Raw genomic sequence first — 25,863 nt, 5'->3', positions numbered from 1 at the left:
AACCCTGTCAAACATCATTTAACCTTTGCATAAACACTGAATGAAGTAAAATTAAACAGATAAACCAAAGGGGATTTGGAGGGCAAAAAAACAAATTAACACTGTTAAAAAAAATCTGAGAGAAAGTAGTGAGAGCACAGTGGCATTGGTAGCGTAATTTTGGATCTATCTGAGTGCTTGAGTTAAAATATGCAGAATAACTAGAGGGTAAAACCCAAAGAAAAGACAAACAAACAAACAAACAAGACAAAAAAACAGAAAATAGATAAACAAAAAACCCGAAGGCATATGGAGAATATGTACAATAATTTTGGGTAACAAGATATCCCCCAAAACATTAATGGGAGGGGAAAACCATCAATAACCACAAGACCAATATGTTTTTAGCATCTGCTCTGGGGAAAGCACAGGAAAACAATTAGGCATCTGACAGATCATGACAAGTGGGGAATCCCTAAATATCTATTCACTGCAATACAAATGGCCAATGTAGAAAAGCTAATGAAAGCAGGAGGAATTTTGCTCACTCTTCTAGTGGGTAAATGGAAAGGTATATTAGATCTAAAGGGACAAGAGCTATATGGCTCTCACGAACTGATGGCAGTGAGTTACCAGACATTCCTTACAGAGCAGGCAGTCTACTCTGCAGAGAGGATAAGACCAAAGGATAGAAGGCCCTGATAAAAGTAGGAGCAGGTTACAGAGCAAGGGAATCTCAGAATGCAATATTCAGGGGCGCCTGTGTGGCTCTGTTGGTTAAGCCACCAACTCTTGGTTTGGGCTCAGGTCATTATCTCAAGGTTTGTGAGTTTGAGAGGCTCTGTGCTGACAGTGCAGAGCCTGCTTGGGATTCTCTGTCTCCCTCTCTCTCTCCACCCCCCCCCCCAAAATAAACATTTTTTAAAAAAGGAATGCAATATTTCATACTTTTAAACACTATATGAATAGAAGAGAGAGAGATTTGTGAAGCTATCTGAACCAAACCTCCCTCTACTGTTCAATAAAAAGAAATTCACATTAAAAAACAACAAAAAAGATGAGAAATCCAAACAAAACTTTGTTTAAATTACTATACGAGAGGGGCGCCTGGGTGGCGCAGTCGGTTAAGCGTCCGACTTCAGCCAGGTCACGATCTCACGGTCCGTGAGTTCGAGCCCCGCGTCGGGCTCTGGGCTGATGGCTCAGAGCCTGGAGCCTGTTTCTGATTCTGTGTCTCCCTCTCTCTCTGCCCCTCCCCCATTCATGCTCTGTCTCTCTCTGTCCCCAAAATAAATAAACGTTGAAAAAAAAATTTTTAAATTACTATACGAGAAAAATATAAAAAGGGAGAATTACCTTCTTACAGAAAATAAAAGCCTTAAGAAAACAATCCCCTCAAACACTTCAAGCTAAGATCTTCAAACAGGAAGATCTGAAAGAACCACATAAGTCAGAATTACGAACTCAAACATGTGATCATGACACTCAAGGAAGAATTAGAAATTAAAAATGTTTTAGAAATTAAGAATACTGTAGAAGAAACTCAAGAGCAAATAAAAACTGTCTTTGAAGAAATGAAAGTTGAAAAGGAGAACTTTTCACATTCAAAACAACGTAAAGGAAGTGACATAAAAGATTCAAGGGAAAGTGGCAAGTATTGAAAATGGTCAAAGAAGATCCAGGATATGGAGAAAGGTGAACTCTAAAGAAAACCAAAATAAGAGAACAACAACAACAAAACCACAAATAATCATTAGGGAAAGAAAAACTGCCCTGAAAACACAAGAATGACAAAAGGATTTGAAGAAAAAAAAACATTATAAAAGAGCATACAGAGAGATTAATACCAAGACTGAAGCTAGTAAAATTATGGGACCTTAAGAAAAAAGCCAATAACCTCTTTGAGTGTCTAAGCAGAAAGAATATATGATTTATAAGGAAAACAAAGCAAAGTTACATCAGACTTTTCTTTTTCTTTTTTTTTTTTTTAATTTTTTTTTCAACGTTTATTTATTTTTGGGACAGAGAGAGACAGAGTATGAACGGGGGAGGGGCAGAGAGAGAGGGAGACACAGAATCGGAAGCAGGCTCCAGGCTCTGAGCCATCAGCCCAGAGCCTGACGCGGGGCTCGAACTCACGGACCGCGAGATCGTGATCTGGCTGAAGTCGGATGCTTAACCGACTGCACCACCCAGGCACCCCTACATCAGACTTTTCAACAACAATACTGTGTGACAGAAAAATAAGTAATATATTTAAGATTCTAAAGCAGAGAAAATGGGAGCAAAGATTTTTGTATTCAGAAGAAACAATCCTTATCTTAAAAAAAGATAGGAAGGGGTATTAAATGCAGTAAATTTAACATACAGAATATGGTCCTACTGGGACTTTTCTAAGGAAACTATTAGAAAATGAACTTCCATAACCAAAATGACTAGAGTGTCATCAAATTGTGATGAGTGGTTAGCCTTGCTCTACTATACAGATACTTACAGAGTTGAGAATGAATAAAGGGTAAAGGGAGAGATTATAGAACATAATAGCAATATATCTGATGATGCAGATATAAAATAAACATTAAAAATTGAGATAGCATATCCAAATAGTGAATGTTTTCATTAATTGAAATAATGTTACTATTAGAATTGTTACTCTGAGACTATTCTATATTTATTGCAATTTAAAACAAATCAGTGCATATGGAATATTCTGTCATTCCATTTGTCCTTAACAATGAGGATTCTTGACGTGAAAAGAGAAAATACAGATCTACAGATGTTAAGTAGAAGAAGATGTTACAGTGTTATATTTGAATTGGAAATAAGAGTATAATCTCATGAGTGACCTTCTAGTTCTGTCTATAAAAAGACCTGGAAATAATAAGCCAACTGTGCAGTAACGAGTATTGTTAGTATGCAGATTGCGGCCTGTAAGTACTATTTCCCATGAAAAGAAACCAAGAACTTTTTTTTTTTTTAATTTTTTTTCAACGTTTACTTATTTTTGGGACAGAGAGAGACAGAGCATGAACGGGCGAGGGGCAGAGAGAGAGGGAGACACAGAATCGGAAACAGGCTCCAGGCTCTGAGCCATCAGCCCAGAGCCCGACGCGGGGCTCGAACTCACAGACAGTGAGATCGTGACCTGGCTGAAGTCGGACGCTTAACCGACTGCGCCACCCAGGCGCCCCAACCAAGAACTTTTAGAGAAATAGTTGTTTCTGATTCCAGATCTGGGCAGGAAGCGTATAAGATGAACCTGGAACATCTTACCATACTAGACAGTAAGGGAGCAATCCGACAACATATCATCTCAAAAAAAATTAGGAATCCCTTTGAAGATGTGCTCACTGGCCAAAAGTGAGACAGTTTAAGTTTCATTAGTGATAACAATTGTAACTAATTGAAACTCATAAAATATATCTAAATGTATGAGTTTTTAATGATATTAAAACATATCAATAAGTGATTGCTTCCTGAGAAGACAAGCAACCAAGTCATTATTTTGAAAACTGGTTATATTATATAATAGGGAAAGAATCAGGCACTTATCCTTCCTTTCCTGTATTAACCGTATTACAGATATGAAGTATGTCCTTGTAAAAGCATTTCAGCTAACGTATGTAAGCAAAATGCTAGAATGAGTATATTGCCATTTTGAAGTCTCCAATAAACTAATGACTCTAGGCTTTGAGAAACAATGGCTGCTAACATCCATAAAGTGTGAAAAACAGATATTACGTGCCTCCTGCTGAAAGAACAAAACAAAGAACACCAATAGTCTTGCCAAAGGGATAGAGCACATACCTAATTAAGTCTCTAAGTCTACCTATATACAGTAAAACCTTGGATTACAAGTAATTTGTTCTGCAAATGTTCTGCAAGATGAGCAAACATTTCTAATAAACTTTAAATTGATAAATGAGAGACATCTTGTAATACGAGTAGTATGTGATGCTGAACGTCACATGATCACAACTGAGCCAATGGTTCTTTTCTCTCTCTCTTTCTCTCTCTCTTTGTCTCTCATCCTCTCTCTCTCTCTTTCTGCAGGATCATGGATGATCGTCTCCCATGCTCAGATGCTCAGTCTCAGACCATGGTGCTTGGCAGAAATCAGTGAGTTAGTGAATTAGTGCCCACAACTGGCACTAATGCATTTTTTGTCACTTCAAACACTTATGGACTGTCCTTTGCTTTTCCATACAAGAGTAAGCTTAGGAATGCTTTGCTTCATTCTAGGTCATTGGATAGGTTCCTTGTTAAAGCTGCACAAAAAGAAAAAGATTCCATTGAGCCAATAGATAGCAGTATTCTGTTAGTGACAGTGAAAGTTGTCCTACACAATAACCTTCCTCTCTCTTGTCACCCTCATACCAGCCACGAAGGTTTTCAAAGGTAAGTGCAGGTTAATTTGTTTATTTTCCTTTATATTTTGTACGTTCTATATTATTTTATATTACATTACAGTATTGTAATCATTATATATGAATATTTCAGGGTTGTAGAATGAATCATTTGAGTTTCTATTATTTCTTATGGGACAATTGACTTTGATATACAAGTGCTTTGGATTACAAGCATGTTTCTGGAATGAATTATGCTGACAAACCAAAGTTTTACTGTATCTGAAGGAAATACAGAGGGCAGAGGAACATGTTAAATTGAACCATTGGTATGCAATTAGCAAAATCTGTAATCGGCACATCAATAATAATGGAAACATGATGTTCATAACAGGGAGGGGAGCTGAGGGAGTGTATAGGAACTCTACTTGCCATTGAATCTTTCTGTAAACCTAAATCTGCTCTAAAAAAATGAAGTCCATTAGAAAAACAAAAGTCAGGGAGAAGCTACATTTGGAAGAGAGGGGGCTGCTGTTGGGTTGGGGCATAGGTAGGAGCTTCTGGGGTCGTTCGACTTTTATCAAAAATTTCTACTTTTTTGCCTGGGTGTTTATTATAGCAGTACTTGCCCTATAATGATTCACCAGGGTACATGTTTTCTGCAATTTCTTTTTTACTTAAAGATCAGGTTGATTGAAATATAATTATTATAGTGAAATTCATCCCCTGGAGATGTGAATTTCATTGACTACAAAAAACACAGAGCCATTCAACCATCACTGCGTCATGATATAGAACAGCTCTATCGCCCTCAGTGACTCATACCCTTTACAGTTGATCCCCCCTGCCTTATACCTGGCAAACACTAATTGGTTTGTTCTCTGTTCCTTTGTTTTGCCTTTTCCAGAAGGAATGGAGTCATACAATAAGTAGCCGTTTGAGTCTGGCTTTTTTCACTCATCATTTACACCTTTGAGATTCATTTGTCTTTTTTTTTTAATCTTTATTTATTTTGAGAGAGAGACAGAGTGCAAGCAGGGAGGGAGCAGAGAGAGAGAGGGTGATACAGAATCTGAAGCAGGCTCCAGGCTCTGAGCTGTCAGCACAGAGCCCAATGCAGCGCTTGAACTTATGAACTGTGAGATCATGACCTAAGCCGAACTCGAACACTCAACCGACTGAGCCACCCAGGTGCCCCAAGATTCATTTGTCTCGATGCCTGTGTCAGTAGTTCATCCTTTATATTGCTGAATAGAACTCTATTGTTTATTCATTCACCTTTAGGTGGATGATTGTTTCCAGTTTTTGGTGATTTTGAGAAAAGCTGCTATGCATGTGATTCCTTTTTTATTTTTGAATTTGTATACAAAAAGTAAAAAAAAAAAAATCTGAGCATCTTACTCATCTTACAATGCTAGACTGTATACTGTATATCCAGAAAACAGAAATCGCTTATTTACAGAATGATCATTATGTCAGGATATTGCTCAAAATATGGCCATCTTAAAAATACATGGGAATTCTATTTTTCTATTTAATTTTTAGGAAAAAGAGGAGAAAACAATGAAGAAAATCTGAAAGAATAAAAGAGGGAAAGGAATTAGCTGTTACATATATATATATATATATATATATTACTTCAACCCACATGATTGTAAATGTGAAATTTGTATGTATATACTAATTTGGCTGATGGGATAAGTAGTTGTCACTCTCTTGCTTTATTTAACTCTGTTAAATCATCCACTGTGTACTTTTGTTCTGACTGACCTAATAATAGAATGATATATTCCTGTTCTCAACAGGATTTTTTTTTTCAACGTTTATTTATTTTTGGGACAGAGAGAGACAGAGCATGAACGGGGGAGGGGCAGAGAGAGAGGGAGACACAGAATCGGAAACAGGCTCCAGGCTCTGAGCCATCAGCCCAGAGCCCGACGCGGGGCTCGAACTCACGGACCGCGAGATCGTGACCTGGCTGAAGTCGGACGCTTAACCGACTGCGCCACCCAGGCGCCCGGATTTTTTTTTTTTTTAATTTAACTTTATTTATGTTTGAGAGTGAGAGAGGGAGAGATGGAGGGACAGAGAGAGCGGGTGACACAGATCTGAAGCAGGCTCCAGGCTCTGAGCTGTCAGCACAGAGCCCAACGTGGAGCTCAAACACACAAACAATGAGATCATGACCTGAGCCAAAGTCGGATGCTTAACTGACTGAGCCACCCAGATACCCACAACAGGATTTTTAACGGCATGAAGACCAAGTCAGCAGGAACATCATTACCACTTTCCATTTGCTGAACATTTATTGTATGCAGCATAGTATATTGAAGGCTTTTCATTGATAGTATATATATGTAAAGCACTGAGGAGTAGGTTTTATTATCCCTACTTTATAAATGAAAAACTGAGATACAAATTAATTAATTAATTAATTAAATCAATCAATCAACCAATGTCATATCTAGCTAGGATCCAGTTGTAAAAACCCAGCTCTGCCTGGCTCCAAGGTCAGCAAGTAGAAGAATCATGTGGAACATGACTTACATAATGTACTAGATGTAAACATCTTTTAGCTTTTTCCTCTGATAATTTTCTGATGTAAAAATGAGAGACTACCTTATATTTTTATGACTTTTAATGTTTTATTTATTTTTCAGAGAATGCAAGTGGGGAGGGGCAGGGAGAGAGAGGGAAAGAGTATCTGAAGCAGGTTCTGACAGCAGTGAGCCCAATGTGGGGTTTGAACTCATGAACTACAAGATCATGACCTGTGCTGAAGTCGAATGCTCAACTGACTGAGCCTGGTGCCCCTTTTATGTTTTAACTTCATGTTTAAACTTTCTCAGGTCTAGAACAACCAGACCTTATGGATTTATTAGTTAAAACAGCTACACTGACCTCTTACTGCTTTACTGATATGATTTACAATTTGTGAGTGGCCGGGAAGCAGGCTTACGTAAAATTGTTTCCACGTATGGAGCAATATAACAAAAGTATTAAGACCCCAGCCTCTATGGATTATGCTCAGACCCCTCCTCTGAGATTTGTCGATTGTGTCGTCTTGAAGAGTTTGTTTGAATCTTCCGGGCTTAGGTTTGCCCTCAGGAGAATGGGAATAATATTAATAAACCTGCATCCTAGGGTAGAGAAAATTGAAGTGAATAGTGTGAGCAAAGCTCTCGGAAAAGTACATAACTCACAGTGAAAATTCAGTAAATGTTAGTTATTCAAATGTGGAAATATTTTGAGGTAGGGTACTATCTTTGTATTAGATTTTTCTTCCATTGATTTAAGCAACCTACATCCAAGTAAAATCAAAGATCATTTCTAATAACTAAGGTGTACAAATAATTATCCGGATGTGTTGTAAACAAGTGCTTAAGACTTCAAGTCTTATCTACTTAATGAACAAATGGATTCAGTGACTTCATTATATTTATTAAAGGTCATCCACACCTTCCACTGAACTGGGATCCTGCCACTAAATGTTGCTCTCTACTGGCAATTCTTTCACAGCATTTTTTAGTCCTCGTTTTCCTTCTTGTGTGATAACATTATAATCATTTCATAAAAAGTGCTTTGGGGTCTTCCAAATTTTAAATCTCTTAGTATTAAGGGTTTTATTAGTTTCTTAAATTTGCTGTGACAAAGTGCCGGTAATAGAGTGGCTTAGAACAATAGAAATCCATTATATTGGAGCTCCGGAGGCTAGAAGTCCAAAGTCAAGGGATCAGCAAGGTCATATGATCACTCCAAAACCTGTAGAAGAGAATCCTTTGTTCTTCCTTGCCTCTGGTTGTTTGCTGGCATTCTGGGCTTCTTTGGCTTGAAGCTTCTTTGGCTTCTCTACCTCTGTTGTCACACGGTGTTCTCCCTTCCTGTATCTGTGTCCTTTCTTCCCTTCTTAAAAGGGCATCGATTATATTGGTTACAGGCCCACCCACTCCAGTATGACCTCATCTTAATTAATTATGTATGTAATGACCCTATTTCCAAATAAGGTTCCTTTTGAGCTACTCGAGCTTTGGACTTGAACATATATTTGGGTGGGGGACACAATTTAACTCAAAACAAGGATAGAAACAAGCTTTTATAAACAGGTCCCATATTCATAGATTTGTACATTTTAGGATGAGCGTCTGCAAATCCATGCTGCCCATTCAGACTTACTTAACAAGCTCTCCTGATGGAGGATCAGATACCTACACTGGTACCATTTAACTGTTCTCAGAGTAGATCACTGTAACCTACCATGTTATCATTTTATAAAACTTGTATTCCTTGTGGATTATAAAAATGGATTTAAAATTGTAAAGGAAACAAGGAGCTATTCTTACTTCCAGGTATGAAAAATAAAATAGGCAGTTTCTTTTGATATTTGAACATAAAATTTCTCGTGTAGAAGAATTTAAATTTATTTTTAAAAGTGTGTTATCACTATGTTTATTTGAGACATGGAACTGTACTTTTTTCTTTGTAATTGCACCAAACATTATTATGTAGTTAATTTTACCTAAGAAGGTGCTAGGCATTTTCAGTATAAATAAAGAGACTCAGCCTGAACTTTTCATTAATTTATTGCTTAATTCTACCAACTCTCAGCTAATTGGAGATAGAACACAAATTACCAAACAGAAACTTTGAACCTGTGCAAATAGGATGTAGTCATTATGCTGTATGTGTTTCGCGGTTAGCTTCATTTTAATGAGGTGGGCAAAGGGGTTGCAGTGGAGCTTTGCAGAGAAACTGTGCTTTTCACTAAGAATGCATGGAAAAGCCTATTTCTTCCTCTTGCCTTTGACTCCATTTCTTTTCGGCATGTACCCAGATTTGCTTGTGAAATCTACATATATCTACATACATATCTACATATAAACGTAAATTGAATGCAAGTACTTAATGTTATGTTTCTCTTGAGCCCTAAAAAAATACCTTCACCTAGATTTGAACATTTGGATATTTTTGTCTCAGTATTTTCTGCCCTTTCATGGCAAATTTTGCCTGGTTTCATGAACCTACTCTCCTGTGTTCCCACTTTAGCTTTACTTAATACACATTGGCCAAAGAAGCGTTGCAAGCAGTGAACACCATACCTGTGCTTCCCGTGTGTGTGTGTGCGTGTGTGTGTGTGTGTGTGTGTGTGTGTGTGTATCTCCCCATCTTTAAAATGCTCCCAACATCTTCTTGCTTCCAAAATGTGCTGTATTGGGTGATCTGTCTAGCTGTTTGTTCCCCAGTAGGATGTTACTTCTCTAATAGATTGTTCCAAGGGTTCATGGACTGTTCTTCATGCCTTAGCATTATTCCATAGAAGACCTACCCTTGAGATGATAAATACCTCTTTCCAAGACTTTAATAATAGAACAGCAAAAATCTGTAGCGCCATGTGGCTCTACCCTTGGAAATAACAGATATTCTTTTAATTCATATTTTTAATTCATATTTTCTTGGAGGCTTTCTATTTTTGTGCTCCTTTTCTATAAAAACACATCATCATGTAACTTTTTATATCTTGTTAATCAAGGGAGGTCTCTGAAATAATGACAATTAACATTTATTTAGAGCATTCTGTGTGCCTGGGGTTCATTTTTTTTAATGAAGCAACTGTATTAAGGAATATTTATAATATATCAAGGACCATTTTTCCTAGATTGCAAGAATTAATTATCCTTCCCCACCTATGAGGCAGTCACTACCATCGTTCTCCTATATAGACGTTATGGCCTGAATGTTTGTGTCCCTTCAAAATTCTTAGCTGAAGGCGAATCTGACCTTGCTATACCCTGATCTTGGACTCTAGCCTCCAGAACTGTGGGAAACACATTTCTTTTGTTTAGAAGCCACCTAGTCTATGTTACCTTGTTACAGCAGCCCAAAGTAAGTGGCACAACAGATGAGGAAACCAAGATACAGCAAGAGTAAATACTGGTAACGTGTCAGTGAATGGCAAAAATAAGTTTTGAGCTTTGAACCAGGTCCTAAGCTCCTGGATGGTGTGCCATAGTGCTTCTTGATGACCCAAAATATATAATGGGGGATATGGGCTGGAATAGCGAATCATACTTTTCTGTCGAGATATGTATTTTCTGTACCTGTACAATTGTCAAATTGTAACCGCGGAAGGCACCTCCCATCTCAACGAAGAGAAATGTTTGCAAGGTAAGAATTACCCATGTTCACTATGACAAAACAAATAAAGTTATTAAGAAAACATAAAACCTTCCCTAATACAGAGCAATTTGTTATTTTTTCCATATGGAGTTCTCATCTGTCATTTGTTTTAGGGCTGCTTGAGTTAGACCGGAAACTTCCCTGTCTATGTTTTCAAAGTTAGTATAACATAACATGGGGATTTAGGTATGCTTTGGAGTCAGAGGGGCACAGTTCTGGTTCAAAGCTTCCTTCTGGTACACTTAATGACAACTAATACACTGCAGATATATACCTCCATAAAGCCAAAGCTAGAGCAAGTAAATTTACAGAAAGTTTCTCCTTCAATCATATTAATTTTCTACAGTTATCTCTAGAAATACAATAAAACCTTGGTTTGCAAGCATAATTCGTTCCGGAAACATGCTTGTAATCCAAAGCACTTGGATATCAAAATGCATTTCCCCTAAGAAATAATGGAAACTCAGACGATTTGTGCCACAACCCAAAAACATTCATATAAACATGATTACAATACTGTAATATAAGAAAAATACAAAATATAAAGAAAATAAACAAATTAACCTGGACTTACCTTTGGAAACCTTTGTGGCTAGTCTGAGGGAGACAAGAGAGAGGAGGGTTATTGTATAGGGTGACTTTCACTATCACTAATGAAACGACTGCTATCTATTGGCTCAATGGAATCTTTTTCTGCATGGGAGCCATTGTATATTCTCTCACAGATGTTGACTACAGTACAGTATTAACAAATGCTTGTCATATACTGTATTTAATGTAACTGGCAGGGGAAAAGGTCTATATCTTCAGGCAGCCTGATCTGCAGGAATGAAGCAAAGCATCCCTAAGCTTTCATTGTTGTGTAAAAGCAAAGGACTGTCCATAGGTGGTTTGGAAGGACAAAAAATACACTAGTGCCAGTTGTGGGCACCTTCCAACGTTCTGAAAAATCACTGATTTCTGCTAAACACCGTGGCCTGAGCCTGAGCATCTGAGTATGGGAGATGATCAACCATAATCCTGCAGAGAGAAAGAGAGAGGGAGAGAGGGAGACAGGGAGAGAAAGAGAAGAACCATTGGCTCAGTTGTGACCATGCGACATTTGGCATCATGTACTACTTGTATTGCAAGACATCACTCATTTATCAGGCTAAAATGTGTTCAAAAGCTTTGCTTGTCTTGCGGAACATTCGCAGACCAAGTTACTTGCAATCCAAGGTTTATGTATTTGAAGTGGGTGAAGCATTGTTGAATCTTCTCAAATAACACAGTCTTATGGCCTCATTTATGACAGCTTGGCTAGTGGTACTCCTCTGATGGTTGGCCAACGCAGTTATAGTAGATGAAAATATCTAAATGCCTCTTTATGAGTTCTGAAGTTTTATAGAAATGTGCTGCTATGGAATGGAGTCTGGAAGTCAGGGCTAACTTCTGCTTGAAGTATTTCCCACAGCAAGTATTACTCCTAAGGCAAGTGGGATTTTTGGATTCTTGGAGGGAGTTGGGAACCAGCTGCAACGAGTCGGGGCGTAGTCTTGTTGCCATTTGTGGGCTGTGGTATTATTTTAACCTCACAGTGGCACCAACAGTTAATACCATAGGGATGTTTACCTCTCCAGGGCTTTTAATTATTTTTTTAATGTTTATTTATTTATTGACAGAGAGAGAAAGAGAAAGAGAGAGTTTGGGAGGGGCAGAGAAAGAGAGAGAGAGAGCGCAGAGCCGGGCATGGGGCTCAGACTCACAAACCATGAACGGAGCCAAAACCAAGAGTCAGATGTACAACCAACTGAGCCATCCAGGCACCCTGACCATGCCAGGACTTTTAAATGAATGATTATATCACAGCCTCTGCCACTATTTCCTTAGGTTCTCTTTTTCTTTCTTTCTTTCTTTCTTTCTTTCTTTCTTTCTTTCCTTTCTCTTTCTTTCTTTTCTTTCTTTCTTTCTTTCTTTCTTTCTTTCTTTCCTTTCTTTCTTTCTCTTCTTTCTTTCTTTCTTTCTTTCTTTCTTTCTCTTCTTTCTTTCTTTCTTTCTTTCTTTCTTTCATGTCTTCCTTTCTTTCTTTCTCTTTCTTTCTTTCTTTCCTTTTCTTTCTTTCTTTCCTTTTCTTTCTTTCTCTTGTGACTAGCTGTCTTCACTTGTCAGGAAATCAGGATCCACACAAAGTGATTATGGAAATCTAGTTATTTTACTGTTATCAACAAACAGTCATCCCAAGCCTGGTCTTATTCACAAAAAGAAACGTTCTTTTAGGTAATTCAAAGTTTGAGCTATGAATTGAAGCTGGTGGTTTACTTGTCCGTAACGGCCCAGGGGCTGTTCATTATCTTCCTCCCCAGTCTGATGCTGGTCATAAGAAGTTCTGCTCATAAAGAAAATTATCAACCTTTGTCTTTTAACTTATAAACACTAGATGTCAGCATTGCTCTTTTTCTACCAAACAAATGGGCTTGGTGAATGATGTCATAGCCTGTTCTTTCAGAAAGAACATTCTTCAGAGAAAATTCTGCAGTCACAAAATCTTTTACTCAGGTGGTGCTTGCCATGTGCTCTCTGGTCCATTTTGACATGGTTTCTGTTGTTTAAACTTACCATGATTGCTACTTTTCTTATTTAAAGAGCAATATCTTTATGAAAGAATTGAAGGCAAAAATGAAAAGAATTTGAAGATTGGAGGATATTTGTCAAAACCCTTTTAATAATATTAATAGTATAAAATGCAATTAGCACTAATCACTTCCAAATATAGCTCAAGTATCTGAGCATCTTTGAAAAATTGGTGAATAAAAAGCAGCTTTAATACAAGTAACGGCACTCAGGAAAGCACTGTGTGTCAAATATTTCAAACATTGTACATGTTTTTGTTTCTTTTGTCTCATTTTTGCTATGACTGTTTAAGAACACTTAATTAGACAGCTATATTTAAACATTTTTGTCTTCCTCGGGAAGTGAAAGCAACGCCAAAATATCTTGAAACAAAGTTACCATGACATTTGTAGCTGAAGCCACAGGGTCACTCTCAACTGGCAGATTCAGCTTTTCATATTAGCATGACTTGCTTAGGGGCTAAATTTATCGAGAGTTTTGTCATCCACTTGCTTTTCTCAGCAGGTTGTCCTTTGGCACTTATTCATGTAATATTTTAGTCACTTGTCAATTTATTCAGCAAATAGTTTATTGAGTGCCTACTATTTTTGGGGGGTAGTCTTCTAGGTACTGGGGCTACTGTAATAAACAAGACAAACAATACGATCACCTTTGTTGAGCCTGCATTCAAGGATCAGGATCGAGACTGACAAAAATATGCAAAAATGCTCATCATGCAATCTCAGGAATTTTAAATTTTATTAAGAAAGGAAAAGCAGAATGATGGAACATCACACAGGAGAACTGGTTTACCAAGGATAGTCTTTGAAGATATAAATGTGAAGTTCACATTTGAGCCTAGACCTGAATAAAGGGGGGCAGTGGGGCATGCAGTATAATCCAGAGCACAGCAAATATAGTATACTATGCAACAGAGATAAACTAGTTATACTTGAGGAGGCCCTCGAACCATGAGTGTCATGAATCAGAATCAAGTTGCAGAAGATCAGTTTTGGAGCATTTCAGGACTGAGATCATGAAGAATTTGTAATGATAATGATGGTGATTGTGCCCTGGATGGTAATAATAGCTACTATTCTTGAGACTGGAAAAGCTTTCCATTTATCATATTCCTTAATTTTCACCACAACCCAGTGAAAAGGACAACATTGTCTCCTACTTTGGAGATGACAGAACTAGGTTATGAGTTTAAGTACCTTCCCTAGGTTGACAGAGCTAGTGGGAGCTGATGCAGCTAGAGGAAATATAGTCATTTTGGCAGTAGAACCTGTATGCTCAACTACTAAGCTATTGTCAGAAGCTGACTCTTTAAGTCTTTAAGCATACTCTGTGTTTCCGATGAGGTACTACAGCAGAGAATTAGCTGATGCCATAAGAATAGACACTAAAATTAAAGGTGAGGAATAATGAGTTCTTATTTCAGCTCTTCATCTTACTCACTTACTCATCAGTTACCAGTTTCCTCATCTATAAAATAAGCATAAAAAAAGGGCCAAAACTCACAGACTGGTAATCTTGAAGATGGTAATACTTCCCTATATGTGTTTTTCTGACCTGTACGTTGTTGTTGTTTCTGTTAAAATAAATTAAATTAGTTTTTTTAATGTTTGCTTATTGACTTTGAGAGAAAGAGGGAGAGCATGTGCACATGTGTGTGTGTGTGTGCGTGCATGCACACACACACACACACACGTGAATGAGGGAGGGGCAGAGAGACAGGGAGAGATAGACTCTAAGCGGGGTGCTCCCTGAGCACTGACATGGGGCTTGATCTCATGACCCTGAGATCAAAACCTGAGCTGATATCAAGACTGAACCTGACTGAGCCTGACTGATATCAAGGCCGATAACTGACTGAGCCACTCAGGTGCCCATAAAATAAATAAGTTAAAACACTTGAAGTTAGAATTTGTCATGTAAAATTATGGATATATAGTTTAACCTGAAAAATAAAAAAAATTAGCACTGTTGATCCTATATTCTTCAAACCAGTTGGTCACCAATAATTCAGCAATAGATGGACCCCTTCAGATGGAGCGTGAGGTCTCTACTTCCCTACACTCTCACTGTGTCAGTCACTACATAATCTGCCAGGTTGGGCTAGGATTTTTAATGAGATATTCAGGTCCAATTGTTCTCTGAGGTCCTTTCTAGCTTTAGATTTCATGTCTCTACTTTATTCTTCTCCAGTAATATATGAAATTTGGTGGCATAAAAGAGAGAGTTATTGAGCAGAGAAGGCCAGAAAAGGCCCACTGACATTCGAAAGTTTTTCAACCTCACCCTTTAAGAGCGATATCCCTTCTGTTGGAAGATAAAAGATGAGTTTGAGGTAGACCAGAAAGACCGAGCTTCCTTCCATAGCTTTTGTAAAGTGTGATGGCTTAATTCTGTTTCAAAATGTGAATTGACAAGCCATCAGCAGGCAGTATCTAAATACAACATAAGATATATTCCAAAGGAAAATGAAATTATTTTAATTAGTTGCGTTTATAAATTACCCATTTCTCTGATTTTTTCTGTATGTCTATTTATTGAATGGATCTGCATACTAGAAATGGGTTCCAAAGTTGTCAACACTTATAATAATCTAAATAGAATCCAGTTAAGTATATCATTTTACTTTTACAGGAATGAAAATATACAGGTGTTTATTCACTTTTACCCCACTTCGCATGTATGTTCCTCTTCTTTGGGACACTGTAGTTCACTTTGATGCATGGTCTGCTTTGTCCCCACTATTGGAAGCTGAGGAAAGATAATTGTTTTAGAATGAAAGAAAGAGAAGTGCTGGGTTCCGTGACTCGTTTTTTTTTTTTTTTCCCCAGCTTTTCCTTCTTGCTTAAAGTATTTTAAGAAAAAAACTGGTATTAAGAAATAAAAATAAAACCCAAGTGTGTAATCTATACTCTTCTAATTAATTTGTCTCAAATTTCTTTAATTAACTGATTATCTTCATTATTGCCAGGTGAAGCTCAACTATTGGCAGGGACAATGTGATTCAACTTAAAAATTATTTTATAACAATCCTGGTAACATCTTCTTTTTTGATCACACCTCAACTTTGTTCCATGTTAAAGTTCTAACCATCTACGTGCTTTCCTCTAAGTATCTTCTCAAGATAAAAGTCCAGGGAAAAGCTACAGATTTCACAATCAGGAGGAACAGAGAAGTAGGATTCTCTAGCTTCGCTAGAGAAAGTAAAACTGAGAAAACTCTTGTGTTGTTTCTCAGAGATCTCAACAGACATCTATATAAAGTGAGAACATTTTAGAGGAACATGTACAAGGGGCTCAGATTCCTTTTTAGAAATTCTGGCATAGCACATGGTCACATTAATTTCTTAGAGGAAATACATGAGGTCACTGTATTCTGATTATGATAGAATGTCATGCTCTCACATGTTAGTCCTGAAGGGAGCTATTAGGATGTGAAAGAGTTCACACTGTGAGGCTGCACTGCTCCAGTCCATATCCTGGTTCTGGTCTTAACTAGCTGTGTGGTCGAGGGCAGGTTATTAAACTTCTCTGGACTTCGAGGACCTCATCTATAAAACTGAATATTATATGAGTTTATTTTTGCACATCATTTAGAGCAATGTAGGTAAGTAGTAATTGTTATATTTTGTTAAACCAACCATATTTTATATTTTGGCATGTGTATTTAGGATGTATTACCTTGAAAGATCTTAAACATTTCATTGTTGTTAATTAAAATTCTCTGAAAACAAAATCTTGAAGTGTCGGCCAAATTTAAGGATGCCGACCACATCTGAAATAGATTTTAACTTGATTTATTACTTTTACTACGATTATTTGGAAATTGCAGAACAGGAGGCAAACATCAGTAAAGGGATTTTACAAACTCTGCATACTCTTGCAAATCTAGAGGTTGGGAGAGAAATATTAATTTCAGATATCTATTACGTAGGATGGTTATAATTGGCCCAATTTTGTGTCAGTCGTTCTGAATAGCAGAACTAAATATCTATTCCAGATAAGATTATAATTTACTGAAAAATACCAGGCTACAGGGAGAGGTGATTCCTATTTTATTTTATTTTATTTTATTTTTTTATTTTTTATTTTTTAGGTGATCCCTATTTTAAAGGATTAAATCAATCCTATTTTTAGAGATGAGTCATTTCTTCAAAGGTAATGGGGTAAATTTCTAAGATGAGAGCTTTGAAAGTCTACATGTAATTGTTCTTTTTCATAAGTGACAGTAATTTTTTTGCCAAATGAATTTCAGAATTCATTCTTGATATGAGTTTGGAGGAAAAGCAAGGAAGATAATACAAGCATTTCTGACTTCAGAACACGTCTTTTGTATTTGTTCATGATTTGTTAGATCATGATATTTTATTTTTATTTTATTTTTATTTTTTACATTTTATTTATTTTTGAGAGAGAGAGAGAGAGAGAGCACGCGCACGCGGGAGGGGCAGAGAGAGGAAGACACAGAATCCTATGCAGGCTCCAGGCTCCTAGCTGTCAGCACAGAGCCTGATGCGGGGCTCAAACCCATGAACCGTGAGATTATGACCTGAGCCGAAGTCAGTTGCTTAACTGACTGAGCCACCCAGGCGCCCCCATGATATTTTAAGTAAAATGATACAGTCATAGAGTTCAGGGACAACTGGAGTAGATAGAAATAGAAATATTACCTATCTCATTAATCTGCTGCTTCATCTATCATATATGGTTTTTATTATTTGAACATCTATCAGTATGTTCTTTCCACACACACTTTGTTGAAACTTTTTAATCATAAATGGATATTGAATTTTTGTCAATAGTTTTATAATGGAAACTTTTATAAAATACTTTTATGGGTCCTGATGAGTTACTACATCACATTCAAACAAATCAGATTAAACATGCACATAGTTCTCAACTTCTTTTAATGTAAACTGAGCTGCTTAACATGATACTGAAGAAAAAAACTTTATGTAAAAAATATTACCTTCTGACAATAAGAATGCATTTTAGTATCATTCAAAGTAAGCTAAGAGAGAAGCACAAGCTATTGGAAAAAAAAGAAAAAGATGAAAAGCCCTCCTGTTGACCTTGCAGCTACAATGTTAGATTAGTGGGCGCTTACAAAAAAATACAATTAATAGCATTGGCTGAAAATACAGCCCAGAAAAGAGTTCTCACATTGTATCCAAAGTACTCGAATTAGTTTGGAGGTAGAGATTATGTGAAATCTTTAGAGTTCAACTGGATAAGAGTATCTATTTTGCAAATCTTTCCTTTATGTTTGTTTTGTGTGACTTTTTCAGGCAGGAGAATATGAGGAAGACTTCTTACATTTTAAAATGTTTGACACGTAAAGGTAACTCGATAATGGAGCAGTTTGAACGTTTATCTTTTCTAATCACATTCTTCTGTTGTGCTCTGTCCAATTTCTAATTCAAAGTCGCTTAACAGTGTTTAGGCAGACCCCATAGCCATCCTTTCATTTTTGGTTTTCATAAATTTAATCCAGTTGAAAACTCCAATTTTCTCTCTTCCTCTGTCCTCGAGCAATGGCTTAACCCTTTGCTGGAGGGACTTGGATGGAGAGGCTTCTGCTTTTTTATGTCCCTTCTCCATCTTTTATTTAATTCTAGCTACTACAGTGATAAGCAGATGGTAGGGTAGCTGGGCAAAATGTCTTCATATAAATGTGCATGTGATGTTATTTCTGTAATGTTGCTGCATCATGGGCAAACACTGTGTCAGCAAGAGTGTCTTCTGTGAGGCAGGAATCTGGCTGGTGATCGCTCTTTCATGCAGATCCTTTGAACTTTTCCAGTGCTCACTTCCCTCTGGAGACCAGGTCTGACTTAACTTCTTCCAACCATCCACTTCAGCTCCCTTTCAACCTCCACTGACTTCAACCCGTACAAACTTTGATCTCCTCACCTGGAGAGTCGCTTTCTTGTGTGGAACTTGGGCAAAAGAGAGCTACTTTGAGACGTAACTTTACCTCCTTGAAATAACCCTTCTTTGCAAAAGCAAATGGTGAGCATGCAGACTCTTCCACAGTTGTCCTACTTTCCCTTCCAATTTTCTGTTTCTCTCTGCAAGTAGATTCAGGGCTGATCAACAAAGAAGCTGTCCAGGTAGACATCCAGTGCTTCTTGGGATATGTTCATGACCTCTTCCTGAGTCCCTCCTAATCAATATGAACTTTTCTTTTGAAGCTCCCTTAACTTAGCTTCAAGGGACTTTGGCACAGACCTCTTCTCCATGACTATTATCCTTAGTAAGAACCTCAAGATTCTCATCATCCTGCTTTTCTAAAACACCATCAATTGCTGGCTGCAACACTATTCTATGTATCACTCAGTAAGTGAAAATCAAAGCTACCAATTAAAACTATGCCACAATGGAATCTTGTTGCACATTTTTTAAAAATTATATCTTATTGAAAAGAGCTCTTCAGACACAGGTAGACTTTATCGTGTATCATTTTTATGCATATAAGAACAGAAAAATATACACACAAAAAATTGATTAATACATTTCTAGAATGACCTCACAGTCAGACTCTGAGTCTTCTAAGTCACTTTGGATTTACATTCATCAATGTCCATGTTTTTTTGTTTTTGTTTTTTTTTTACCTCAGTAGCATACTTCGTGTCATCGAGAGTTGTGGGGAGTCTGAATAAAATCCATCAATAACCAAATAACCAGTGTCCTCAGATAAGTTTTGCAATTGTGCAGATTTGGGGACCTGTAGACTCCCCTTGAAAACTGTTTTGAGCTGTGTCTCATGAATTTCTGCCTCTGTCTCCCTGTACAAACATCTGGCACCCAGGGTTAACAGCATCCTCCACTGTTGTCTGCAGGACCCTCTTCCATGGCACTAGTACTCATTCTGTAAGTTTTGATATTGGCTCTTTTGTACACAGTGTCTCATGTGAATGACAGTGGCAACTATATTTGAACTTCTGCCAGGCCTAAGTGACTGTAAGATAGTATTGATTGTAAGGACACTTGATTTCAGAATTGTTAAGACATGAAAGAATTGTGTGTCTGAGAATCAATAAAATATAGTCTATAGACTTTGGATTGGCAGCTGTGATCTACTGAGACGATGCTTGGTGACCTAACCTTAAGATCTGAAGGCATCCTCTGGTCCTTATTGCTAGAGATTTTTCTTTAGAATGTGGATTTCTTAATTTTCTCCCCTCTGGTGTGAACCTCATATGCTCGTTCTAGGGCAACAGGAAAAGTTTGACTTTGCAGTCTCTTTCATGTACAAAATAAGGGAATTTTTAAATATTTTAGAGGAATCGCTAAGATACAATGAAATAAATTGACAATGAATTAACAACCGTTATGCCAGCAATGGCCAAAAGAAAAAAAAAAGGACAGAAAAAAAATTCCCACATAGGAACAGTGGTTCAACAAAGTTACTAAAATCATCATGTGGTCACAGTTTGTTGCAAGAATAAAGCATAAGCAGCTAAAAAAAGAACAGCAACTTTCAAAATAGTTGCATATTTATGTGGTAGCTTGCCTGAGAAAAGAGAGATATTTTGAGTTTAGAAAATTAAGTCAACTTAAGACATGATGCATTATTTTATTATGGTGTGGCATGATCGTATTTTTAAATACTCACTTCTTTATGCCCCTCATTTTTTGTTGTCTATTGCTCTTTCTTCAACTCAAGCAATAGAATCTTTCTGTGATCTTAAGAGAGAATTGTGTGAGCTGAAAACAAAATAAAATAAAATAAAATAAAATTTTAAAATTTAAAAAAAATAAAAAGAAAATAAAAGAAAACAATAAAAGAATTGATTCCTGGCTCTGGTTCATTAAAACGTAAATCTCACAGGGAAGAGTGAGGAGTCTTGAAATACATAAAGTGTTTGAGAGGAGGCATTTGAAAATGGTGGGTTATTCTATTTCTTCTCTGCTGCCATTTCCTGCCTGCCCCTCCCAGAATATACAAGAAGAAAATTTCTCAGGCTGGAGAAAACGAGACGAGCGGAAGGAGAAGCAATACTTTTCACCACTGAATTATACCACTTTTTTAACACAATTCGTTATATGATCAGAAGATTGGAACAAAGCACATGAGCCTACAATTATGCTGACAAATATTTCATAAAATACAATATGATGGGGAGACCATGTGCAGTTTTCTAGGACTGGCTATATAATTTGTGTGACCCAACACAAAAATGAAAGTGTGTGACTAAGATACTAAGCCATAAAGCTTTTTCTTTTCTCGTGCAAGTTATGTCTATTTATTTTTTTTTAATTTTTTTTCAACGTTTTTTATTTATTTTTGGGACAGAGAGAGACAGAGCATGAATGGGGGAAGGGCAGACAGAGAGGGAGACACAGAATCGGAAACAGGCTCTGAGCCATCAGCCCAGAGCCTGATGCGGGGCTCGAACTCATGGACCGCGAGATCGTGACCTGGCTGAAGTCGGACGCTTAACCGACTGCGCCACCCAGGCGCCCCTATCTATCTATTTATTACAGTATTTAGTATTTGCTGTTTGATGTGCTAAGTAAGGAAAAATTAAAAATTTAAATTATTACCATGAGCTTTACTCATCTTCTTTAAGTTGTGCAATACCAATTTTAAATGCAAATGTAAGGGCATTTAACTCATATGTGGAATCACCAAAGTTATACAATTCACATTTTGTAGCTCATACATGCATATGCATTTAGTTCTTACCAGAAGAGTGGGAACACTGCAGGAAACCATCTCACTGACTTGCATTTCACTTCTTCATACACATGAATTCAACCAATACTCTACCCTCAGCTTACTGATGATCAAGGAAGGACTGAGTGGAAAAGAAACTATGAGTTTCTCCATGTTTCCCTTTCCTTCCACATCATCATGTTAGTGTAATACAAGAAAATAACATGAGTGAGAAAGGATGTGTGAAGTTCTTTGCTGATTCATGTTTCTTCAAATGTCATTGCCTTCTTGCTTTGGAAACAAATATGATTCAAAAGAAAGCATGGCCTCCCAGGGCTGTCAGCACCTCCTCCTTACCTCAATTACTCAGTTGTACATGTAAATTTCTTACTTTGTACTTGTTATGAGTCTTGCTAAACTCCCACACAACATAGTCCACTGTGCTCATGGGCGTTGTAGATACTAAATGGGGAGGGGCAAGGGATGGTGGACATGTGTATCACACATATCTCTTCCGCTTACACACAGGCTCTATTAATCCTTTGGTGCTATAAAACACAAATGCAAAGATAAAATTATTTTTATATGGCTGAATAAGGTTCCATTGCATATACATAGCACATCTTCTTTACCCAATCATCTATCAGTGGACACCTGGGCTGTCTCAATTGTTTGGCTATTATAAATAATGCTGCAATAAACATAGGGGTGCATATAGCTCTTCCAAATAGTGTTTTCCTATTCTCTGAGTAAATACCCAGTAGAGCAATTACTGGATCATAGGGTAGTTCTGTTTTTAATTTTTTGAGGGATCTTCATGCTGTCTTTCACAGTGGCTGCCCCAGTTTGCATTCCCACCAAGAGTGCATGAGAGTCCCTTTTTTCCCACATCCTTGCCAACACTTGTTTTTTTGAGATTTTGATTTTAGCAGGTGTGAGGTGATACCTCACTGCGCTTTTAATTCCCATTTCCCTGATGATGAGTGATGTTGAACACCTTTTCACATGTCTGTTGGCCATCTGGATGTCTTCTTTGGAGAAGTGTCCATTCATGCCTTTGGCCTCTTTTTTAATTGCATTATTTGTGTGTGTGTGTGTGTGTGTGTGTGTGTGTGTGTGTGTTGAGTTGTAGAGGTTCTTTATATATTTTGGGTACTAACCATTCATTGAATATGTCATTTGCAAATATCTTTGCCCATTCAGTAGGTTGGCTTTTAGTTTTGTTGGTTATTTCCTTTGCTGTGCAGAAGCGTTTTATTTTGATGTAGTCCCAATAGTTAATTTTTTCTTTTGTTTCCCTTGCCTCAGAAGACATATCTAGAAGGATGTTGCTATGACCAATGTCTGAGAAATTACTGCCTGTGTTCTCTTCTAAGATTTTTATGAAACCTTGCCATTTGCAATAACATGGATGGAGCCAGAGAGTATTATGCAAAGCAAAATAAGCCAGTCAGAGAAAGATATCATATGATTTCACTTATATGTGGAATTTAAGAAACAAAACAAATGAACAAATAAAAAAAAAGAAACTAAAAAACTCTTAACTGTAGAGGACAAATAGAGGGTTACCAAAGGGGAGTGGGGTAAGTAGATGAGTGAAACAGGTGGAGGGGATTAAGAGTACACTTATGTCGGGGTGCCTTGGTGGCTCAGTCGGTTGAGCATCTGACTTCGGCTTAGGTCATGATGTCATGGTCCGTGAGTTTGAGCCCCGCGTCAGGCTCTGTGCTGACAGCTGGGAGCCTAGAGTCTGTTTCACATTCTGCGTCTCCCCCTCTCTCTGCCCCACCCCTGCTCACGCTCTGTCTCTCAATAATATATAAACGTTAAAAATTTTTTTTTAAAAAGAGTACACCTACCTTGGGGAGCACTGCGTAATTTACGGAACCGCTGAATAACTATATTGTACAACTGAAACTAATATCACATTTATGTTAACTATACTGGAACTTTAATAAGAGATAAAATTATTAGGAGTTTTAAGACAGAAACAGCACAGCATTAAACCAAGCAGGAAACCCTTGAGAATATGGAGACCCAGTGCAACTGATCAGGTGACACACCCACCTCGCCAGTCCCCTGACCAGTGATCTGTTCAACAGCCGATTCAAGACCCCAGATGACAGTAAGTGTTAATGGCCAGATATATGAGTGAAGACTCCTCCCCTGAATACCAGCCTGGGGCTATTGACTCAGCCTAGCCTTCAATTTTCCTAAATGAAGTGCCAGATACTAGGCTAGATTTCACATTTTAGAAGATTTCCATTTTAAAAGAACAAATTAGAATATTTTGCAAAGATGACCAGACATAACCAATAAAATTTTAGGCTTCAGTGGAAAAACTGGGTATATGTGCTTCTTATTGCCCATTCCCCCAGCCATATAATTACATATGCAGCCACCTAGTCTTCCAAAGCATTAATCACAAACTACTGGTATGTAGCCATACTTATCTGATTGACGAGGAGATGATATTAAAGTTAGTGGATTTCTATACTAGTGTTGCCCACTCTTTGGATTGGTAAAGTTAGTCTGAAAAAACAGTAAGGGAAGGAGTTAAGAGTGTGGACTCTGGAGCCAGACTGTCCAGAGTTTGAATCTCAATTCTATTCCTTACCAGTTGGATGACGTTGGGTCAGTTACTTTACCTCTCTGTGCCTCAATTTCCTCTCCTGACAAATGTAAATAATAACAGTACCCAGCTCATAGGATGGCTGTATTAAATGAGCTATATAATGCAAGCACTTAACATCTGACCCATGAGAAGCACACATATGTATTAGCTACTATTTTTAATAGTTTATTTATAGACTTAATTAATAGTTTGGATCTTTTGTAGAGGAACAAAAGTAAATTTGGATATGGAATTGTGTCTGAGTTGTTGGTTTTTGGCTTAACTCTATGAAATAAGATCAGCTTTGTATGCCTCAAAAAGTACATAGTTCAAAAATATAAGAATTCTTATAGGCAATTTACAGCTGATTTTCAAACTATGGCAGGTTATTGTCAACAAATCCAATAAAATCAATAATTTGTAAAAAAAAAAAAACCGTGAAGGTAAATAAATTTTGTTATTTAAAATGTGAATTCACTTTAAAAAATTCTCTGGACCTTCAGGTCAAAACTAAATCAATATCCTTTATTTGGAGAAATAGCCCATGTAAGAGTAGCAAGCAGAGAAAATTACTGAAAGAATACTCAATGGTATCTATTACCAAATCTCTACTGATCCACAGGGATGGCTTTAAACTTGTTGCTTTAAGTCTCTGCTGCTTGTCACTGATTGCCCTTCAGAGTTATGTTAGAATGATTTTTTTTTTCTCCTGCTTTTCTGTGCTGATTGCCTCTGACTTACAGCTTCTATTGCTGCTAATATATTGGTAAATGGCAAAAAAAACCAGTTCTAGGATTGTGGTTTTTTCAATCATTTCTATTGTTACGTGTTTATTATTATCAGTCCTTCCCAAATTAACTGTCCGGTGCATCCATGAAAATTAGTTGCAGTTTACTCATAAGGTGGCTTTCTTGGGCTTACCCATCACTAATTTTAGTACCCAGACTCATGGAGAGAAGCTCCGGTGGGTTGACTAGCTTTATGCTCTTCCCTGAGGTGAGGGTGAACAAGGTAGCCAGCATGCCTTTGTGTGCAGATGATTCGTATTAGGATACCCCTGAATTTGGTTAACATATTCAGTGAGGAAAATTTATTAACATGGTCGACAACAGCATCTTGGGGATATAGATATGGTTAATATGGAATGTAGGAAGTTATAACGATATGTGTGTATGGGTATGGCCATTATTTTTTCTATCAGGCATACAATGGAATACTAGGCATATATGAATGTGTGAAAAATAAACATTCATATGTTTAAAAGAAGCAACGACCTTCTACAGAATATTTTGATATGCTATTTAACTTCGATTCTCTTCATATCATTTGGCTGTGTCTTTGATTTGGAATACTTCTTTTTTGGTATGACTCTCCTGACTCCGACCAGTGAGATAGGCTATTTTCCTTCTTACACTGAAATGGGTAAGATAGGAAATCATATTTCTGGTGAGAAGCCAACAGCTGTCTTGCCCTCTGCACACA

This window comes from Herpailurus yagouaroundi, unplaced genomic scaffold (assembly GCF_014898765.1).
Source record: "Herpailurus yagouaroundi ecotype Mexico unplaced genomic scaffold, PumYag 28, whole genome shotgun sequence".
Lineage (NCBI taxonomy): Eukaryota > Metazoa > Chordata > Mammalia > Carnivora > Felidae > Herpailurus > Herpailurus yagouaroundi.
The sequence above is the reverse complement of the archived record's forward strand: the minus strand, read 5'-3'. Positions refer to the sequence as shown.